The following is a 22,078-nucleotide window of genomic DNA, read 5'->3' on the forward strand; positions in this document are numbered from 1 at the left end:
CCCAAAGAGCTACCACCTGGTTCAAGCTCAAGTCTTGACCTCCCTGCACAAAATAACTACCCTTTCAATCTCCTCTGAACTCTATGGCCTTGGTCATTTATACAGCATATTTCTCTCCTCTCAACAAAAACCTCCAACAACTCCATAAATCCCTGTGTAACGAACAAAGACTCCTAGCCATTAATTTCAAGGTTCTACATCAGTTCTTTTTCTTTACATAATTGTCCTCTGCCCTTGCTACTCCCCAACTTCCACTCTTTGCTCCTCCCAAGAAAACATCTCCTTGTCCTTTACTCTCATCTTCAGAATGGTAGTTTCCCTCCAGAAGAGGTTCAAGAAATCAGCTATAAAGATGACAGAACTGCCAGTTAAGGCAACTTCCAAGACCTCAATGGCAACACTCTGTTTAGGACTATCCTGCTCCTCTAAAACCTACTCACTGTATTTAGATCTCATATGCCTTGCAGCCAGCCCATTCTTTGCCCATGTCCTCCTTCTGGCCAGGAAGCCCCTACTCCTTTGTAAGCAAAGGACCACCATTCTCCCCAACTACAAAACCAATCCTAAAATCACATCTCCTCCAAGAGGCCTTCCCTGACTAAATCTTCACATCCCCCTATCCATCCTCCCATCTGTATCTCCTATGCATTCTGATCTGTTCCACTTAAACAACTTTGATACTCGCCCCAGCACCACAGCACTTATTTTTCTACTCTGTTATATTCCCTATATGTAATTTATTTTAATATCTACCTCCCCATTTAGACTGTAAGCTCCTTTGTGGCAGGGATCACAGCTACTCCATTGTATTGTACTTTCCCAAGTGCTTATGACAGTGCTCTGTACACAGGTCAAATACCATTGATTGATTGATTGATTGAACACATGGGTTCTGTGATAGGCAAAGTCAGAGCACAGTAATCCATAAGGGGAAGTGACCCCCACGTTACACACCACAAAGTGCTATAGCAGTCTTTGCAGTAAGGACTCCTGGAAATCCCAAGGACATTTTTAGGGTGAACCAGGGAAGAAGCATGGCAATGTGGAAAGACCATAAACCTGCGAGTCAGAGGGCCTGGGTATAAATCCTGGCTTGCTGTTTGACGTTGGGGAAATCATTTAACTTCTCTGCACCTCAGTTTCCTTAACTGTAAAATGGAGATTCAATACCTGTTCTCTCCCCTACATAGACTGTGAGCCCCAAGTGGAACAAGGACTGTCTGCATTCTAATTGATTTGAATCTACCCAGTGCTTGACACATAGTAAGTACTTAGTCATATTTATTGAGTGCTTACTGTGTGCAGTACACTGTACTAAGCAGTTGGGAGACTACAGTGTAACAATAAACAGACACATTCCCCTCCCACAGCGAGTTAACAACCAGAAAATACCATAATAATAATGATGATAATAACCATAATAACTAAGGCCTCAAGACTTGCATTCATCTTACAGGACAATCTCATTCTCATGACATATATCTAGAGAGAGTCATGGTGAGTAGAAGTTAAATGGTTTCTCTAGGTCATCCAACAATTCAGGTGAAGGTCGAAAAAAAAAGATACAAGAATCTTGATAATCCATGAACTCTTTGATTTGTAACTAAGCTCTTGGTGACATTTAAAATACTATTCTCTGTGATGAATAACATTTTCCCCAAAAAGTCACTGAGTTTTTACAGATAAGAACAAAATCATTTTCTTATCCCAACTTCCAAAAGATATTCACCCTAATGTCATGCAACTATATGTACGGGGCATACATAGAAATATAGCATTATACATAGGGAATGTAAAAACGTACAAAGTAAATGCCTTTGTTCTTCTCCTGCTTCCATTGTTTCTAAATAATTTATATCTATTTGTCTTCTCTATTAGATGTAAGTTTCTTAAGGGACAGAGAATGTGTATTTTGCTTTTGGTGTAATTTTCCAGTTGCACTCCTTTACTATAGACTGATCGATTGAATAAATATTGGTCAATACAGAGTCCTTAGCACTTAGAATTCCAGAGGGGAACACCCCACCCAATTTTCCTATATTACAAGGGGTGCATTCTTGCAAAATTTGGCTTTAAGGAAAATTTGCTGCAGTATCATTTGTCACCTCATGTCTGACACCACTTACATGAGCACAACCATTTCCTCTGGCATTCCAGGGTGTTGTATTGAGACACACTGTCAGAAGAGTTACCCTTCAGAATAGCAAATTATTATTATTATTATTATTATTATTATCATCAATCCATTTCCAATTCATAATGACTCCATAGATATACTTTTTCCAGAATGTCCTGTCCTCTGCCATAATCTGCAACCTTTCTAATTATTCTTCCATTATTGTTGTTATGGTCTCTATCCATTTAGCTGCTGGTCTGCCTCCTCTACGTTTTCCCTGGACTTTTCCTAGCATTAGCGTCTTCTCCAGAGAATTAGTCCTCCTATGTGTCCAAAATTTGCTAATCTAAGTTGAGTCATTTGGCCTTCCAAAGACCAATTTAGTTTAATTTGCTCTAAATTCCATTTGCTTGTCTTTTGGGCAATCCATGATATTTGCAAAAGTCTTCTCCAACACCACATTTCAATAGAGTCGATGTTCTTTCTATCTGTTTTTTCACTGTCCAGCTTTCGGATCTGTACATTGTCACTGGAACACCACAGAGTTGATCATTTGTATTTTTGTGACAATAGTTACATCAGCACATTTCATGACATTTTCCAGGCTCTTCATAGCAAGTCTTCCCAACATTAATCTTCGGAGTATTTCTTGGTTATTATTTCCTTTATTATTATTATGATTATTGATCCCAGGAGAGAAGAATTGTCAACTATTTCAATCTTCCCTCCATCCACTACAAATATGTTAGGACTTCCAGTTTCATGATTTTGTTTTCTTGACGTTCAAATATAGGCTGATCTATTTGCTCTGTTCCTTAACTTTTAATAGTAAGCTCTTCAATTCTTCTTCACTTTCTGCTAGTAGGGTTGTATCATCAGCATAATGAAGGTTTTTTTACATTCTCTACTCCAATCTTTACTCCCCATTTGTCTTCATCCAATCCGGCTTCTCTTATTAAGTATTCAGTGTAAAGGATGAACAGATAAAGTGATGATAGATACTTGTTTTACTCCCTTACTAATGGGAAACCAATCTGGTTCTCCATATTCTGTTCTTATTGTAGCCTCCTATTTGTCATACAGGTTCCATACTAATGTAATCAAATGGTTCATTATGCCCATTTTTCTTAATGTGCTCCATAGTTTCTCTTGATTCATGCAGTCAAAGGTCTTTCTATAATCAATAAAGCATATGCTGACTTCCTTTTGATATTCTCTTGTACTTTCTATTTTACTGGTCTGAATTTTGCTAAGAACCTCAGAAGTGATCCAAATGATCTCTTTCCCACTGACCTAACCCTGACCCTTCCAAGGTATGTAAGTACCTGCAGTATTCTCACTCTAACCGCAAATCCATAATGCACAGGCCACCAACTCATGAATTACAGCTGTCTGGTTTTGAGCCCTCTTCCATTCTGTTTTGTTCCTCCTTCCCACTCAAAAGAGACTGTTCCAGAGGAAAGCATTGTTTCATATGGAAACTGAAACCCTATGGCATGTTTGGAGCATGAAAGATGAAATCTGAATTGGCTATTACTGACTAAAAAATAATGCCAAACCAAGCTTCTGCCAGTGAGAAAGGGACTTATTTTTTGCCTGGCTATTTGGAGAGGCAGTACAATAACCAACCAGCAATTAAGCATTGTTGTGTACTTTAAATCACATGAAAGCAACACAAGCTGCCCCACAGCCAGAGGAGAGTCAAAGAAGTCACAACTGAAGAGAAATGTTACCGCACAGATGCATACACACCAAAAGAGAGATGAGAAGACAGAGAGTGTGTGAGAGAAAAAGAGAAACTTCAGGCTGCCACTGGATGAGTCAAAATGAAAGAAAAGTAACAGATTGCTGCAGTCCGTGGGGTTCTTCTTCAATCTTTAGTCATTCACATGAAAAACATGATAAGTGCAAAGGAAACTGTGAGAGGAAAGTGTGGGTGACATATTTTGGGTTGGAGGTGTAGAGCAACCCTTATGGGATGGTAGCAGGAAGGCAGAATGGGATTTCACAGTGTCTTTCCTGTAAAAAGTCTGAAAAGCCTTTGGCTTTCTTCGAGGTAGAATCACTGCCAGCACCAAGAAAAAAGTAGCTGAGACTGCTGTTTGGCACATTGCAGGTGAAGATAACACAAAGCCAAACACTTCCAATGCAGTTGCATTTGGGAAGTTAAATGTTTCCTAATTGCCATCTGCTGCACCATAGGAAATCATTTAAGTGCAGCATCTTTCTCACCCCTTCAACATGGGGAAGGTTACAGTTTCAAATGTAAGAAGAGAAAACAGTAGCATGTGTACTTACTAGAAATAACAAGAGGGCACTTAAACATCCAACAAGAAAAGACTGCAGAAGATCAGGGTCAAACTGACCTCTGCCATTCTAAAAAACCAGCCCTCTGAAACAAGCCTTTATAATTCTCCCAACCATAGACTTAATCACCTACTGCCCACTGCTTTGTTTGTTGATAAAGGACAAGGTCCCAGCTCTCCCTTCCACAGAAAGGTGAATCAAACATAATACATAATCAAATTAAACTGTATTAGCAGAGTCTTTTGATGGACAGCAAGAAGGAGAGCTTACCCTGACAAATTTTGTTGAGCCCCGACAACTACGGAGAATGAAAATCAACTGTGGCGGCCAGCTTTGGGGAAGGTCTGCCTGATTTGTTCATTCATTCATTCATTCAATCGTACTTATTGAGCACTTACTGTGTGCAGAGCACTGTACTAAGCACTTGGGAAGTACAAGTCGGCAACATATAGGGACGGTCCCTACCCAACAACAGACTCGCAGTCTAGAAGGGGGAGACAGACAACAAAACAAAACATGTAGACAGGTGTCAAAATTGTCAGAACAAATAGAATTACAGCTATATGCACATCATTAACAAAATAAATAGAATAGTAAATATGTGCAAGTAAAATAAATAGAATAATAAATCTATACAAATATATACAAGTGCTGTGGGGAGGGGAAGGAGGTAGGGTTGGGGGGATGGGGAGGAAGAGAGGATAAAGGGGGCTCAGTCTGGAAAGGCTTCCTGGAGGAGGTGAGCTCTCAGTAGGGCTTTGAAGGGAGGAAGAGAGCTAGCTTGGCAGATATGTGAAGGGAGGGTATTCCAGGCCAGGGGAAGGATGTGGGCCGGAGGTTGACGGTGGGACAAGGGAGAACAAGGCACAGCGAGGAGGTCAGTGGCAGAGGAGTGGAGGGTGCGGACTGGGCTGTAGAAGGAGAGAAGGGTGGTGAGGAAGTTTTCCATCCCCTGAGTGGCTCATAACTCATAATTGTCCATTAAAAATTCAGGTACTGGGGATTCCTTCCTAAAGTGCACTGTTTTCTGCTTTCTCTACAGTCGTAGAGTGTTACCATCAACTACTTTCACTAGAAGGAGTTTTTAAAACCATATCTGTCTGCACATGTGTCTGTTTCCTGGCCATTCTATGGGCCACTAAAGGAAGGTGGTGGCTTTATCCTAAACCAAACAGTATCACTAGCCTTAATCTTGAGAGATCAAGAAATATAGCATTGGAAGGAAAAAATGAAATGCAGAGCTTCCTCAAAGATCCCTCTTCAGCACATTTTGCAAGACATAGAAGGCACAGAACAAGAAGGGAGAAAAAAGGCAGTGGGAACATGGTTGGAGAGAACCAGTGTCAATTTACGTAGCATTTCACCTCTTTGAAATCTTAATGGTATACTTCGAACTTGTTTCATGCCTTTCTCTGTCCTTCCTTCTTTCCATGAGGGCCCGGGCCTCCAAAAATGCTGAACTAATGGTCTTTGAGGCTCTTAGCCCAACCCTTCCCCTCCACCTCAGTGTCCCTGGAAGTCCACCAAATCAATGAATGGAATTTATTGAACGCTTACTATGTGCAAAGCACTGCACTAAGGACTTGAGAGAGTACCATACAACAGAAGAAAACATGATCCCACCCATAAAGACCTTACGATCTAACCAACCACTGATTGCTTCTAACCAACATTCTAACCAACTGCTGATTGATGTGTCAGAGTTAGTTGCCACATTGGAGTTAGTTTTAGTCCCAGCTCTAACTGCCTGGGGAATCTTGAAGAGCTATCAATCAATCCAAGATATTTATGCATATTTACTTTGTGCAGAGCACTTTGCGAAGTACCTGGGAAAATACAATAGAATTAGTAAACATGATTCCTGACTTCAAGGAATTTACAATCTAGCAGGGGAGACAGACAGTAAAACAAATTATAGGTAGGGGGGAAGCAAAAATGTTTATAGGTAAGTAAGGGCTGTAGGGGAAGAGTTGTAGGGAGGACTCAAGTGCCTAGGTGGTGCATAGCAGCGGAAATGGAATGAGAAGGAGAGATTAGTTAGGAAAACCTTCTTAAGGGAGATGTAAAACTGCTAACTCTTCCCTCTAGATTGTAAACTCCTTGTGGGCAGGGAATGTGGCTGCCAAATCTGTTGTATTTGTACTCTCCCAAGCATTTAATACAGAACGCTGCACATAGTAAGTGCTCAATCAATACCACTGATTGAGAACTTAGCCTTTGAAGATGGGGAGAATAGTGGTTTCCCAGATATTGAAGGAGGTGAGAGAGTTCCAGGAAGGAAGGAAGAAGGGAGCTGGAAGTCGATGGTGAGAGAAAGGAGAGCAAGGCAAAATGTCAGTTGACATTAGAAGACTAAAGGATGATCCAAGCCTGAACCTTACTAATCTCCCTGGGCAAAGACTATTGAGAGAATGAGCAAGGAGACCAGACTACCTTGGGTTAAGTAAGCCACTGAGAGAAAGCTAGACACCTTCGAGTTGCATTAGTGCTTTGGGACAAGAGCCTCATTTAGCAAATTACCCTGCTATTTCTCTTCTCTAGAGTGCCACTAAACCTAGATCACTTACTAGAAAGGATCTATCCCTTGAGACTCTAAATAATCAACACTGGGAACCAGACAATCATCTCCAATAATTTACATGGAGAATACATGAGCAATCAGAGATGTGGTAATTATCTCTCTAGAAAGCGCTCTGGAATAGCATGCAGGAGCTAACTCAACTTGTACGGTGAACATTATGCATGTAGCCATTTAATCCAGAATCAGCCTCTGTATCTATTTATTACTGCAGCCCTTTTTTAAAAATGAAATTAAAAGTATTTGACCATTATCTCAAAGCCAGATATGGAATTAAGTTCCCAATTTAAATTCCAAAGCACCATATGAAAGTGACACTATCTTCATATTGGGTTTTACATACATAAAAACAGTTGGACACTTCATAATCATAGCGAGTCCTTTGGCAATGGATATTATTTTCTACAATCAATTCAAGATGTTTCACAATCCCTCCGTTGTTGTAGGAAATCCTTGCAGGCTTCACACAAGGGTCCTGTTATGAGAGCATAATTCCCATCATGTTGAGATGTATTGCTTTATCATTATCTTTTTTCCTCATCATAATCATACTTAATCTCAATCAGCCCCTTAACCCACATTTTAGTTCAAGATCATGGGAACAAGATGTTCAGTTGTAAACCACAGCCTAGCAATTACTCCTAGAAACAGAAAGGACTGATCAACCTCTCCTAGTTGAAAGAAAACTAGAAGTAGAAAATGTACAGAACTGTTGTGGTGTATTCAAGAGAAGCAAACCATTGTATAAAATGGATTGGTTTCATGCATTCTCCAGGTCTACAACACGGAGGAACTCTAAGTAAGCTAATTCAACATCAATATTCACTCCCAAATGCTACTGCTTCACAAACCCCAAATGGCTGAAATATCTTCTAGTCTAGGAGATAACTGATGAGGGTTTACAGAGTACTATATTTTTGACCTATGTGGTAAAGATAATACCAGGAACAAGCAGAGACAACAGTGTTAACAAGGCTGGCTTCTGCTCTGCCCTGTGGACTAAATTCAAACACAGTCTAGATTAAGGACTTAATCCTGCCCACAAATAAATATGAACTACAGATACTTCTATTCAGTTTGCTTGGCAGCCACTTAAGGGATCAGAGTGGATTAACTCCTAACCACCTAGGTATTTCATGTGCAAACATAAATAATATCCAGTGCCCCCAGATAGCTCTATAGAAGAATAAGAAGAAAAGGCAAGATGGCTTTAAATCCACTGAATTGGCTATATCTCAGTCACTCTTCTTTAAGGGCCAAAGAAATGGGGAGAGGGGAAGGTAGGTGTGTGTTTGTGTGTGTGTGTGTGTGTGTGTGTGTGTGTGTGTGCATGTACATGTGGGTAAACACACATGTTGTGGGATGGGAGAGAGGAAAGAAAAGGAGAGATGGTATTATAAACTACCCTTTGGACTATCCTTTCCTCCAGTTTGGTTCTATCCTAAGGGAAGGGTAGAGTAACCAGTTCACCCATTTCGGGGATTCCCCTCTCTCATCAGATGTCTGTAATCAGCCTTGATTTTCATTTGCTGATACTCTTTGGAACTCCCTGAGTCATTCACATCAACCTCACCTGAAACATTCAACAGTGAACAGCTTCTCTTTGGCAATTTGTGCTGGGCAGGCAGATCTGTGCATCCAGTTTTTGGCTCCTAACTTAGGTGCTCAGACCTCAAGGATTTTTGTACCTTAAAAATCATGATTATGCAATTAAACCTCAACTTTCAGCTAACTGCATTCTTAATAAATATCCCCTCTTTGATCATGAAAAGGAAAATCATGAGTTTTGAAGGTTGATAGAATACTTTAAATGGGATTCAACCAAAAAAGAGCTTCTGGCATTTGTTTTTCCTGGAGCTTTCTGCGACCTCAATACACCCTCGCAGTTCTCTGAAGCCCATCACTTCAGGAAGGTGAAAAATTCCTACCTTCTTTTCCATGCCTACTGTTGATGCACTGAGAAAGAGTGGCCACTTGAAAGATATTGAAGGATTAATCCTCAAGCATTGGGGAACTGACCTCAAGGGATAAGAATTGCCAATCTAAAATCTTGGTAGATAGGTCTGGATCTCTACAAAAAAAATTTAATGGTATTTGTTAAGCTCTTACTATGTGTCAAGCACTGCTCTAAGTGTCAGGGTAGATACAAGTTACATATATCACATGTATGTCAGTGTCGGGTCTTCATTGCCAGAAATGCCAAATTGGACCACAACTCTCTAGTAAAGAGACAGCATGCCCCATATGGGACAGAGACTGTGTCTGACCTGATTATCTTGCATTTATCCCAGTGCTTAGCAAAGTGCTTGGCACATAGTAAGCACTTAAAAATGTCATTATTAAACAGTCTGGATTGGAAGTATTCATTTCTTTTTTGTCTCACAAAAGGTGACCAATTCAGTTTGGGAGGTTTTCGTCTTCATGGGGTTTTCATTTCCACTTGGTTAGGCAAGAATGAACAACAGATGTTGTGGTTTAGTGCCTAGAGATACATGACCGGGGGCAGACTCCAATTGTAGGGGTTGAATACACCAGACTCAAAACACTGATTTAACCAATGTAGTGGATCCAGGAAAGACAGCGTGCAGCCTTCAGTCTTCCCACGTCTTATTCTATGCATATTGTTAACAGAGCAACAATTAATTCTCAACCCAGAAATTACTTAGTTTAGAGGAGAAAATTCTTCTTTCTAGGCCATGTTTTCCAAATGCAGACTAGAAAGCTCAAGTTTCCTGGGTAAAAGGACATTGATTGACCAAGGCAAGAGTCCATGTTCTATTCAGTGGTATGTACCTTATAACGCATTTATGCTTACTTTTAGAAAGTAAGTTCACTGTCATGGAACTATCAAGCTTTTCATCAAAGGATAATGAAAGATTCCTGGGGTACTTCCACCGCGGATTAATGCAACTGTACAAAGGATCCTCGCTTCAAAAGTGGGAAGTCTATGAACCTAAGAAATCTAACTATTCTATGGCAGCTTGATTTTCTCCAATCCCTCATTTACATATCCAATTCCAAGAGTCCCTCCTTAGGGCAGTCTTCTTTACTTGCTGCCAAATGCCAGTGGGCTGGATACAGATTGGGGATTAAATAGGGGACCCAAATCACTTCAGGTTGGCTTCTACAAACTAGATTAGTGAGTATTGGATTGGGTAAAACATACCCAGTAAATTTAACTTGGAAACCAAAAATAAGTTCATATGGGTCTCTGCCTATTCTGAAATAAACTCCTGATCTTAGTAAAACAACAACTGTCTAGTGCCTATCTAATAGACCTTCTTGTTCTCTAGCCCTATGGTAGGTAAGATGCAGTCTAGACCCTCAATCTGTGGACTTCTGCCAGCTGATAAAAATCTTACCAAAAATTCAGTTTATTCAAGCTACACATTCTCACAAGGTAAGTGATGTTTTTCTGAAATTTTTGCAATCCTCAAAGTACATTTTTCATTGTATATTTCATTGAGGAGCAGTGGAGCCTCGTGGAAACAGCACAGGCCTGGGAGCTAGAAGACCTGACTTCTGATTCCTGCTTCACCACTTGCCTGCTGAGTAACCTTGGACAAATCACTTAACTTCTCTGTGCCTCTGATTCCTCATCTGTAAAATGGGGATTCAGTATCTGTCCTCCTCCTACTTGGACTGTGAGCCTCAGGTGGGAAAGGGATTGTGTCTGACCTGATTAATTTATATCTACCCCAGCGCTTTAAACAGTGCTTGACACAGAGTAAACACTTAAAATTATCACATTTATTATACTTGAAGGGCTGAACTATGTCCAATTTCTTTGATCATATTGTAAATCTCTTCCAAATAGAATTTTGTACAGTCATTTTTCACTAGTAGCCAGTGTTATTTTTCCACTTCTCACTCAACAAAAACTAAGCATGTGTTAACGTCTCATCCAAATGTGTCTATGTTCTCTGGATGTTAATTCAGTGAGAGGTCAAAGGGACAGGCTTTAAAATTCACTGGGTGCACTCCTCTCAGTTTAAGTGATTCAATATATAAATATTAATGAAGTTGTGGCTTTTGCCCTAAAAAGTAAAGGTTAATGGCTACATTTTCTGTTTTCCATTCCTCAAACACTGTGCAATCCAAAAATCCAATATGCATATATACAAGTTTGAGCAATTTGACTAAAATGCCATACTCCTTGATTATGATACTTCATTTCTTCGATTAAGGTCAAAAGTCATTTGAACAGCTTCTTCACTCCTAATGAGAATTAAAATTTTATTTAATTAGTCTGTTACTTTAAAAAATTATCCAATTTTTCAGCACCAGATCTTTCCACTGGTTTTCATTTCTTGCCTGGAATTACTACTTTTCCAATGCACTCTAGAACTGCATATGCTCTTATTCCACAGATGAACAGCTCCTGGTGGACAGGGAATGTGTCTATCATCTGTGTTGTATTCTTTTAAGTGCTTAGGCCACTTTTGCAGGTTGACCTGGTAGAGGAGCAGCATGGCCTATTGAGTAGAAAGAGCACAGTTGAGAAAATTAGAGGGCCTGGGTTCAAATTCCAGCTCTGCCAATTACTTTCTGTGTGACCTTCGGTAAATGACAACTTCTCTGTGTCTCAGTTTCCTCAACTATAAACTGGGGATTAAATATCTGTTCTCCCTCCATCTTAGACTGTAAGCCCCATATGGGACAGGGACTGTGTCCGACCTAATTAACTTGACTCTAGACCAGTGCTTAGGACAGTGTTTGACACATAGTAAATGCTGTTTAGCAATTACCATTAAAAAAAAAACTGTACACCTTAAGTGTTCAACAAATACAAGTGACTGATTGAATCCTTCCTCTTGGATTTATCAGACTAGCGGCTCTTTTCCAGGGAAATTTTGCTGCCAACCACTGGCCCATTTCCTGTTGCTTTACCTAGTCTCTATTCAGTAGTGGAGTCATCACTAGAGTTAAGTGGTTACTCTGTGCCAGACACTGTTCTAAAAACTGGAGTAGATTTGGTTTATGCAAATCAGACACAGTCCCTTGATCCTCTAGATAGGAAAGTGTAAGGCCACCTGTTCACAGTGGGGTGGACAAAAAACCCAAAGTGAACTGTTGGCCTTGCACTTGGATTTGAACCTTTTATTGACCCCACCCTCAGCCCCACAGCACTTATGTACATATCCATAATCTATTTATTCATATTAATATTGGTCTCTCCCTCTAGACTGTTAGCTCTTTATGGGCAGGGAACACGTCTACCAACTCTATTATGTTATTCTCTCCCAAATGCTTAGTGCAACATTCTGCACACAGGAAGTTCTCAGTAAATGCCATTTATTGATTGATTGACTGAAGGAGACTAAAGGCATAGGCAACACACGGTAAACAAAGTTCTCCTTGAGCAAACTATGTGGTTAGAAGATGTGTGCCTGAAACCCAGGTACTGTGAATGAGGCTGAGCCTGATGTCTGAAAAGGAGGACCAAACCTTAAACTCTGGCCCAGGCTGTGGTAGGTGGGAAGTCAGGGGGATAGGCATGCCCTCACTGCCTAGCCCAGGATCAGCACCACTTGTGGGAAAGCTGCTGCACTATAGAACCATTGGAAGCAGCAGGGCACAGTGGATAAAGCATCAGCCAGGGAATAAAGAGGTTGTGCGTTCTAATCCCACATCTATCGCTTGTCTGCTGTGTGACCTTGGGCAGATCACTTCACTTCCCCGTGCCTCAGTTACCTCACCTATAAAATGGGAATTGAGATGGTGAGTCCTATGTGGGTCAGGGACTGGGTCAAACAAATTGGCTTGTATCCACCCCGGTGCTTAGTACAGTTCCCTGCACACAGTAAGTGTTTAATACCACAATTATTATTGACATCTCTACTTGGAAGTCTTTCCATCACCTCAAACTTAACATGTCCAAAACAGACCTCCTTATCTTCCCTCCCAAACCCTGTCCTCTTCCTAACTTTCCCAACACTGTATGCGGCACAACCATCTTTCGCATAATAATAATAATAATAATAATAATAATAATAATAATAATAGCATTTGTTAAGTGCTTACTAGTGCCAAGCACTGTTCTAAGTGCTAGGGTAGATACATGATAATCAGGTTGTCCCATTGTCCCATGTGGGGCTCACAGTCTTAATACCCATTTGACAGATGAGGTAACTGAGGCACAGAGAAGTTAAGTGACTTGCCCAAAGTCACACAGCTGACACGTGGTGGAACTGGGATTAGAACCCATGACTTCTGACTCCCAAGCCTGGGCTCTTTCCACTGAGCCATGCTGCTTCTCCAACTCACAAGCCTATAACCTTGGCATCACCTTTGACTCCACTTTCCCATTCATTCATTCATTCAATTGTATTTATTGAGCACTTACTGTGTGCAGAGCACTGTACTAAGCGCTTGGGAAGTACAAGTTGGCAACATATAGAGACAGTCCCTACCCAACAGCGGGCTCACAGTCTAGAAAGGGGAGACAGACAACAAAACAAAACATATTAACAAAATAAAATAAATAGAATAAATATGTACAAATAAAATAGAGTAATAAATACATACAAACATATATACATATATACAGGGGCTGTGGGGAGAGGAAGGAGGTAAGGCAGGGGGGATGAGGAGGGGGAGGAGGGGGAGAGGAAGAAGGGGGCTCAGTCTGGGAAGTCCTCCTATTCATTCAACCCACATATCCAATCTCTTACCAATTCCTGTCAGCCTCACCTTCACAACATCGCTAAAATCTGCCCTTTCCTCTCCATCCAAACCACCACCACATTAGTACAATCACTCATCCTATCCCACCTAGATTACTGCATCATCCTCCTTTCTGATCTCCCAACTTCCTGCCCCCCCCCCCCAACTCTAGTCCACACTTCACTCGGCTGCCTGGATTATCTTTCTACAGAAATGTTCAGGGCATGTCACCACGTCCCCTCCTCAAAAATCTCCGCTGCTTGCCTATACACCTCAGTATCAAACAAAAACTCCTCACCATTGGCTTTAAAGCTCTCCATCACCTTGCCCCCTCCTACCTCTCCTCCCTTCTCTACTTCAACAACCCAATCTGCACACTTTGCTCCTCTGGTGCTAACCTTCTCACTGTGCCTCAGTCTCGCCTGTCTCGCCACCAACCACTGGCCCACATCCTACCTCTGGCACAGAATGCCCTCCCACTTCAAATCCACCAATTTCTCTCCCCCCACACCCTTCAAAGCCTAACTGAAGGAACATCTCCTCCAAGAGGCCTTCCCAAACTAACCCCCACTTTTCCTCATCTCCCACTCCCTTTTGCATCACCCTGACTTGCTCCCTTTGCTCTTCCCCCCTCTCCCCACCCCACAGAATTTATGTATAGATCTGTAATTTCATTTATTTATATTGATGTCTGTTTACTTGAATTGATGTCTGTCTCCCCCACCTCTGTGAGCTCGCTGTGAGCTCACTGTGGGCAGGGATTTTCTCTGTATTACTGTATTGTACTTTCCCAAGCACTTAGTACAGTGCTCTACACACAGTAAGTGCTCAGTAAATATGATTGCACTGAATTGAATGGAACTGAACCAATACCAGAGTGGCCTAATGAAAAACACTGTAGTAAGCGCTAGAGTAGATACAAGATAAATAGTTCAGACACAGTCCCTGTCCCACATGTGGTTCACATCCTAAGAGGGAAGAACTGGTATTTTATAGGTGAGGAAACTGAAACACAGCAAACACAGCAGGAAAGTGGTGGAGCAGTGATTAGAACCCAGGTCCCCTGACTCCCAAGCCTGTGCTATTTATTCTAGACCACACTGTATATACTCACATAATTGCTGACTTTTTGCATATTTTTTGTAATACTGAAACAGGGATAGACTGTAAGCTCATCCACTAGACTGTACATCCTCTAGACTGTAAGTTTATTTTGGGCAGGAAATGTGTCTGTTTATATTGCACTGTCCCAAGTGCTTAGTAAAGTACTCTTTATGCAGTAACTTCTCTGTGCCTCAGTTACCTCATCTGTAAAATGGAGATTAAGACTGTAAGCCCCAAATGGGACAACCTGATAGCCTTGTATCTATCTCAGTGCTTAGAACAGTGCTTGGCACATAGCGCTTAACAAATACCATCATTATTATTATTATTATTAACTGACAGGATAAGGATACTATGCAGGACACACAAGAAGTCTACCAATGGGGGAGAAGAAACGATAAGAAAAAGGGAGGAAAGGCAGAGAAGTGGAAGAACTGCTTCTCTTACTACTATTACACTCTTCCAATTTTTGCATTCAAGAACTACTCCCCTATCCTCTGCATTCTCACTTTCTACTTCATCTCCTCACTCTCCCAGGAATCACTTTAACTGCTTCCCTCCCAGTAGGCTGTAAACTCCTTTTTGGAAAAGGATCTGTCTGCCAACTCTCTCAAATGTTTAGTACAATGCTACGCACACAGAAAGCACTCAATTACCCTTGACTGGTTGATTCCAATTAAGTGGTTAAAAAAAAAAATCTGGGTGAGGCATTTATGAAAGCAAATATGCTATTAACCTTTTCAATTTGGTTTTCCATATCTTTGTCTACCCTTGCATAATTGGAAAATAGAACAAATTCCAGAGAAGCATTCACTTCTATGTTGCTCATGTTGGTTCTTTGTTATTCACAGAGCTCGCCAGGTGTGGGCAGTTCATAACCTCAATCTTCAGACTAATTGCCAGTGTTTCACCAATTCTTAGAAGTAGTTCATAACCATCTAGTAGTAATGGTATTTATTTGCATGCCTCTTATCTGGATGCTTTCAGAGAGCAGTCATCACCCTATAGGAGCTCTAATATGAGTGATTCAAGGACTTTGGATGAAGCTTTCATCCTTTGGAGTTGAAAGGGCTTACCAGAGGATTGGAATTGATTTTTTTATAACTTCAAAATTATGTGTTTTATCCTCTGACTATGGCTGTGTAGAAAAGTTAACTAGTACTAGGCCTAGTATAAATTTCTGTCTTAATCCACTGATGATGGGAGAAGGTTCCTGACTAGGACCAGCTATATATTAGAGTAATCTTGGAATGCGGATAAAGTCTAAACAGGCAAACCTGGTCCATAATTGCTGGAGCCCAGCTGCACTGATGGTATCTGATGCCTTTGTAAGGTCTATGAACATGTCTATGCCTTTGTAAGGTCTATGCACATCTTGATTTTATTCCTTGCATTTCTCGTGTTACTCATGTCTTCTATTCCTTTTTGTAGTCCGAAGACAAAAAAAATTATGGAAGACCATGATAATTAATTATGTTCTTCACTAGTCAGTCTAAGAGGACTCTTGTTACACTCTTGCCAGCAATGGAAAAAAGTGACATCCCATTAGAGTTTCCACTGCTGTCTCTCTCGCTTTTCCTCTGAAGTTGATGCTAATAGTGGCATCCTTGTAATCCTGCAGCACTTCCTCCATGTTCAATGTGTTGGGTCTGTGAAACAAACTAAGCAGTATGACCCCATCAGATCTGGGTGCTCTGCCATTCTTCAACTCTCTGGCTGTAGTGGAGATTTCATCAAGCACTGGCAGGTTAACTTTTCTTCAGAGATAGTCATTCTCAACAGCGGAACGAGTGTTAAGAAGGTCATTGATGTGATTTGCCTTTTCGTTAACTGTCCTTGGTTTGCAGAGTGAATAGAGCTACTTCTATTGTCTCAGTCATAGAATTTATTGATTGCTTACTTTATGCAAAGCACTGTACTAAACACTTGGGAGAGTAAGGAGACACAATCCCTGCCGTCAAGGAGTTTACAGTCTAGCAAGAGAGGTAGACATTAAAATAAATTACAGGTTGGGATAAGGAAATCTCCCCTCTAGACTCTAAGCTCCCTATGGGCAGGGAAAGTGTCTACCAATTCTATTATTTTGTACTCTCCCCAAGTACTTAGTACAGCACTCTTCACACAGCAAGCACTCAATAAGTACAATTGATTGTTGTACATAAGTGCTGTGGGGGATGGAGTGAATATCTAAGTGCTTAGAGGATAAGGACTCAAATGTATATGTGATAATAATAATAATAATAAAAATAATAATAATAATAATAATGGCATTTGTTAAGCACTTACTATGTGCAAAACACTGTTCTAAGCACTGGTGAGGTTACAAGTGATCAGGTTGTCCCACGGGGGTGGGGGGCACCTCACAGTCTTAACCTCCATTTTGCAGATGAGGGAACATAACAGCAAAGTTAAGTGACTTGCCCAAGGTCACACAGCTGACAATTGGCGGAGCCGGGATTTGAACCCATGACCTCTGACTCCAAAGCCCATGCTCTTTCCACTGAGCCATGCTGCAGTAAGGAGGGTGGTGAGATGAGAGATTAACCAAGGAAGGCTCAAAGTCATTCTCACTTTGTGGGAAGATATGCTCCAGAAATGTCAATGAAATGGCAAATGGCTGAATGTTGTCTGTTCGCCTTTACCCTTCTGTGGGGAAATAACTTGAAAGGGGCAAGGAAGATGCTCCAGGAAACTGTGAAGAACCAGGAATACTGAGGAGTCCATTTGTAAATTTAGGAAATTACTTAGAGAGAAGGATAAGCTCTGATGAAACCAAAAATATCTTCCACAGTTTTTCTACTCTGCAAAAAGTTGTTTAGGCCCATTTACATGCTGATCTCCATGTTTAGTTGTTAATTGCACTTAATTGTACCCATAATTTAGGAATAAAATAAAAACCAGAAGGTTTACCAATATATCCAAATAGTTGTATTTACAGACAGAATATTCAATTAGACTTAATCCGGGTTAATTAAGCTTTCTATTTCCAAACCTCCATATTAACACATTTGAATCTTGAAAAATAAACATTAACCCTGCATTGCCACTGATATAGTTCAAATTCATCTTTGTTTCTATTCATTGCTTGTATATGTAATGTATAGGTAATGTAAAGATCAAATTAAAAATATAGATTAGTATTAGTAACTAAGGATTATCAAGCACCCATTTCAATAATTGAAATGCCCCACTTTCAGGTAACTTTTCCAGAGTCTTTTTCCAATGCTTTCCATTCTATTTCAACTAAACCTTTAAAATATTCACAGGACTTGAATTTCTTAACTCGTATGAGGAATTTACACTTAGTGTTGAAAAATGATCTCAAAATTACCACTCTTTCTAAACATTCACCTTACTATTGTGGACACTCCACTTCACGTAACTGGCTGCCACCTGCTGAAAGGAATCAGGCCTACTAGAATGTCCTTTCATTAACTTTGATAATGACCTTGCCCCATGGCAGCTGAGGACCTAACAGAATAGCTAATACTTCTTCTGAAAGGAAGGAAATAAGGCATCCTGTGGGAATGATGGTGAAGATAACCACTCTCAAGAAAAAAAACACAAAAGTGATGACAGCGGAGCTTGATAATATGAGGCACTGGATCCCATTTCCTCTTCCATTTCAACTAAAGAAAATAATTCCTTAGTAAACCACTCATCTGTCTCCAAGTAATCCCCAAGTCCAATTTCTGTGTCTCATCTCATGCATCACTCCCACAGCAACCCCAGTAGCAGGTTGAAATATATCAGGCACAGATTTCTGCTCTTCTCCTACTCTCCATCCCAAAATGAGGAGTGAGCTCAATATGGTTTGGCAGGAGACCCTTTTTACAGTGTTTCCAAAACTAGTCTTAGGCCACTGTGGACTTCCAAGAACCTCCATGTGGCCAATTGCCATTACCACCACTGCTGGTGAAGATTTTTGTGTCCAGAGGGAATGTCCCCTTAACCATTAGTACAGTGCTAAGTCCTTAGTACAGTGCTCCGCACACAGTAAGTGCTCAATACGATTGATTGAATGAATGAATGAACCAATCCCTTGCTATATATTCCTGCTCTGCAGAGCCTTCCCACTCTCTATTTTTAGAATGAAACTGCTGTTTCACTCTAGTTCTGAGATATCAGTCAAGGAAGCAGCTGGAAACTGGGGCCAAGCTGATCATAATAATAATTGTCATTATTATAATTATGGTATTTGTTAAGTGGTGACTATGGGCCAAGCACTGCGCTAAGCCCTGGGGGAAGATACAAGATAATCAGGTTAGATATCTGTCCCACAGGTCTAGTTAAGAGGGAGTAGGATTTAATCCCTATTTTTCAGGCAAGGAAATTGAGGCACTGAGAAATGACTTGTCCAATGTCACACAGCACAGAAGTGGCAGAGCAAGGATTAGAACCCAGGTCTCTGAGTCCCAGGCCCATGCTCTTTCCTCTAGGCCATATGACTTCTCTGCTCAGAAATCTTGGCTAAAGCAGCTTGGCTTAGTGCAAAGAGCATGGGCTTGGGAGTCAGAGGATGTGGGTTCTAGTTCCAGCTCCACCATTTATCACCTTTGTGACTTTGGGCAAGTCACTTAACTTCTCTGTGCCTCAGTTACCTCATCTGTGAAATTATGATATAAACTGTGAGCCCTACGTGGGACAACCTGATTACCTTGTATCTACCCCAAGCACTTAGAACAGTGCTTGGCACATAGTAAGTGCTTAACAAATACCATTATTATTATTATTATTATTAAATAAACAGTTCATGAATAGGTTGAGATCTTTCATCCACCTCAACCATTTTGAAGAATTAAGCCAATGAGGCATTTTCTTATTTCTTTATAAAACCATAGTGTGAAACTGAGAAAATGCTGTTGAAAGCTTGAGATTCAGCTCCTGCAAACAACATAGGTGGGCCCTCACTCATGACACTGAATAATTTTAAATATGGGTACATTTTTCTCTCTCACTGAAAGACATATTCAATATTTACTAAATCAATAATATTTATTGTATGCTGAGTGCAAAACACTTTACTACTACTAATAATAATGACATTCATTAAGTGCTTACTATGTGCAAAGCACTGTTCTAAGCACTGGGGAGGTTACAAGCTGATCAGGTTGTCCCACGGGCGACTCACGGTCTTAATCCCCATTTTACAGATGAGGTAACTGAGGCCCAGAGAAGTTAAGTGACTTGCCCAAAGTCACGCAGCTGACAATTGGCAGAGCCTGGATTTGAACCCATGACCTCTGACTCCAAAGCCCGTGTTCTTTCCACTGAGCCAAGCTGCTTCTCTACTAGGTGCTTGGGAGAGTACAATAAGAGAGGGGAAGCTTCTTGTGGATAGGGAATGTTTCTTGTGCTCTATGTTGCTCTTCTCCAAGTGTTTAATGCAGTGCTTTCCACACTGTAGGCGTTCAATAAGTACTATTACTACTACTTACTGAAGACCACAGTCCCTGCCCTTAAGGTGTTTATAATCCAATGCATTTCACTAAACACCAATAACTAAGAGAATAGAAAGTATTCCATTGATTAACTATTTCTGAAAAACTTAAGCTGCTCCATTGAATAGCTCAGCGAAAACTCTGCAGGCCTCCAAGATACAGTCCAGAACTCTTGACATTCTACCTGGTTAGACTTGGAATTGGCTCTTTTTGGAATTATCCTCATTGGTATTTATTGAGGGTTTTCTTTTTTCAGGGCACTACATACTAGTAGTATTAATGATAATTAATGAGCACCTACTAAAAGCAAAGAACTATATATGAAGCTTTTGTGAGAATTTGACAGAAGCTTGCTCAAGGCCTGTTTTCTGCCCACAGAAGCTTAAAATGCTATCAGTCAGAAAAGTAATTCTGAGCAATCTGATTCTCTCCCTCCTACTGTCCAAAAGACTCTATGAATACAAACATTGTATATTAATCCAATAAATTATAATAATCCAGAATGAGTTGGGGCCAAGGCCTTGCCAAAGGAAATAAAAGCAGTAGGACCTAGTGGAAAGAGCACAGATTTGGGAGTCAAAAGCCCTGGGTTCTAATCTCAGTTCCATCACTTGCCTGCCATGTGGCCTTGTTAAATTACTTAAATTATCTGTGCCTCACTTTCCTCATATGTAAAAATGAGGATAAGATACCTGTTCTACCTAGTCCTGAGACTGTGAGCCCCATGGAGGACAGGAACTTGTGACCAACCTAATATATTTTGTATACCCCCAGTGCTTAGTACAGTGCTTGGTGAATATCAAGTGCTTAACCAATACCACAATTATTATTGTGGTTACTGGCATATAGTAAGCATCTAACAAATACCACAATCATTATTATTTTTAGAATAAAATATTTTCCAAAGTGGCCAAATGTATCTCTAAAGTGACAGAGCCCCACCTGAATTAAGCCCTCTCTGTCTGTGTGAGGGCTAGGAGCAGGGGAACTGAGCGAGGGGAATATATAGCCCTTCAGACACATCATTCTAGTACTGCTCAGGGGCCTTGGAAGATAAATATTAAGATTAGCCCCTGCAAAGGGAGGACAGATCCTAAAATGCTGAGCCCAAAATTACCACTGTGGACACAATTAGGCTTCCTGGAGAAAGGTTAGGCTAGTAATAATAAAGACATTTCCACATGAGTTCAGCTCTCCCATCTGAGGTTCTGAACAGAACAATTGCACACGGTGAGGACTGACAGAGGAAAGCAACGTCTCCCCACTTATTCTCTCCAAGAAGGGAATCATCACCACACTCTCCACTCCCTCCTACAGGACTCCTTAATCCGCTGAGCAAGTCTCAGGCAGCAGTTGAGATGGAAGCAGCATGGCCTAGTGGATAGAGTTCAGACCTGGGAAGCAGAAAGACTTGGGATCTAATCCCAGCTCTGCCACTTGTCTGCTCTGTGACCTTGGGTAAGTCACTTCACTTCTCTGGACCTCAGTGACCTCATCTGTAAAATGGGGATTAAGACCATGAGCCCCATGTGGGACAGGGACTGTGGGGTAGTTTGTATCTGCCCCAGCACTTAGAACAGTGCTTGACACACAGCAAGTTATAACAAGCACTTAATACTATTATTATTATTATCATCATCATCACTGTGGGAGAGCCACTAGCAGCACATGACTGCCTCCCTCCTAGGTATACCCCTAAGCTCTACCAACTGAAGTTTAACTCACTCACTCTCCAAATCTGTAGGGGGTGATTGGATCTGTAATCACCTGACCTACAAGGAAGATCTTGTAGTTGAGTGGCTCACAGAAGGAGCCAAAAATAGGACCTAGGTCTCCTGTCATCAATTCAATGTTTCCTACTAAGCT

General features: G+C 40.9%; 1 protein-coding gene across 5 annotated transcripts in view; it reads right to left on the bottom strand.

Moving 5' to 3' along the window:
- NELL1 (neural EGFL like 1) overlaps positions 1-22,078 on the bottom strand; it is a 499,897-nt gene that overhangs the window by 434,200 nt on the left and 43,619 nt on the right. The window lies entirely within an intron of this gene.

The sequence above is a fragment of the Tachyglossus aculeatus genome, chromosome 22 (genome assembly GCF_015852505.1).
Source record: "Tachyglossus aculeatus isolate mTacAcu1 chromosome 22, mTacAcu1.pri, whole genome shotgun sequence".
Taxonomy (NCBI): Eukaryota; Metazoa; Chordata; class Mammalia; order Monotremata; family Tachyglossidae; genus Tachyglossus; species Tachyglossus aculeatus.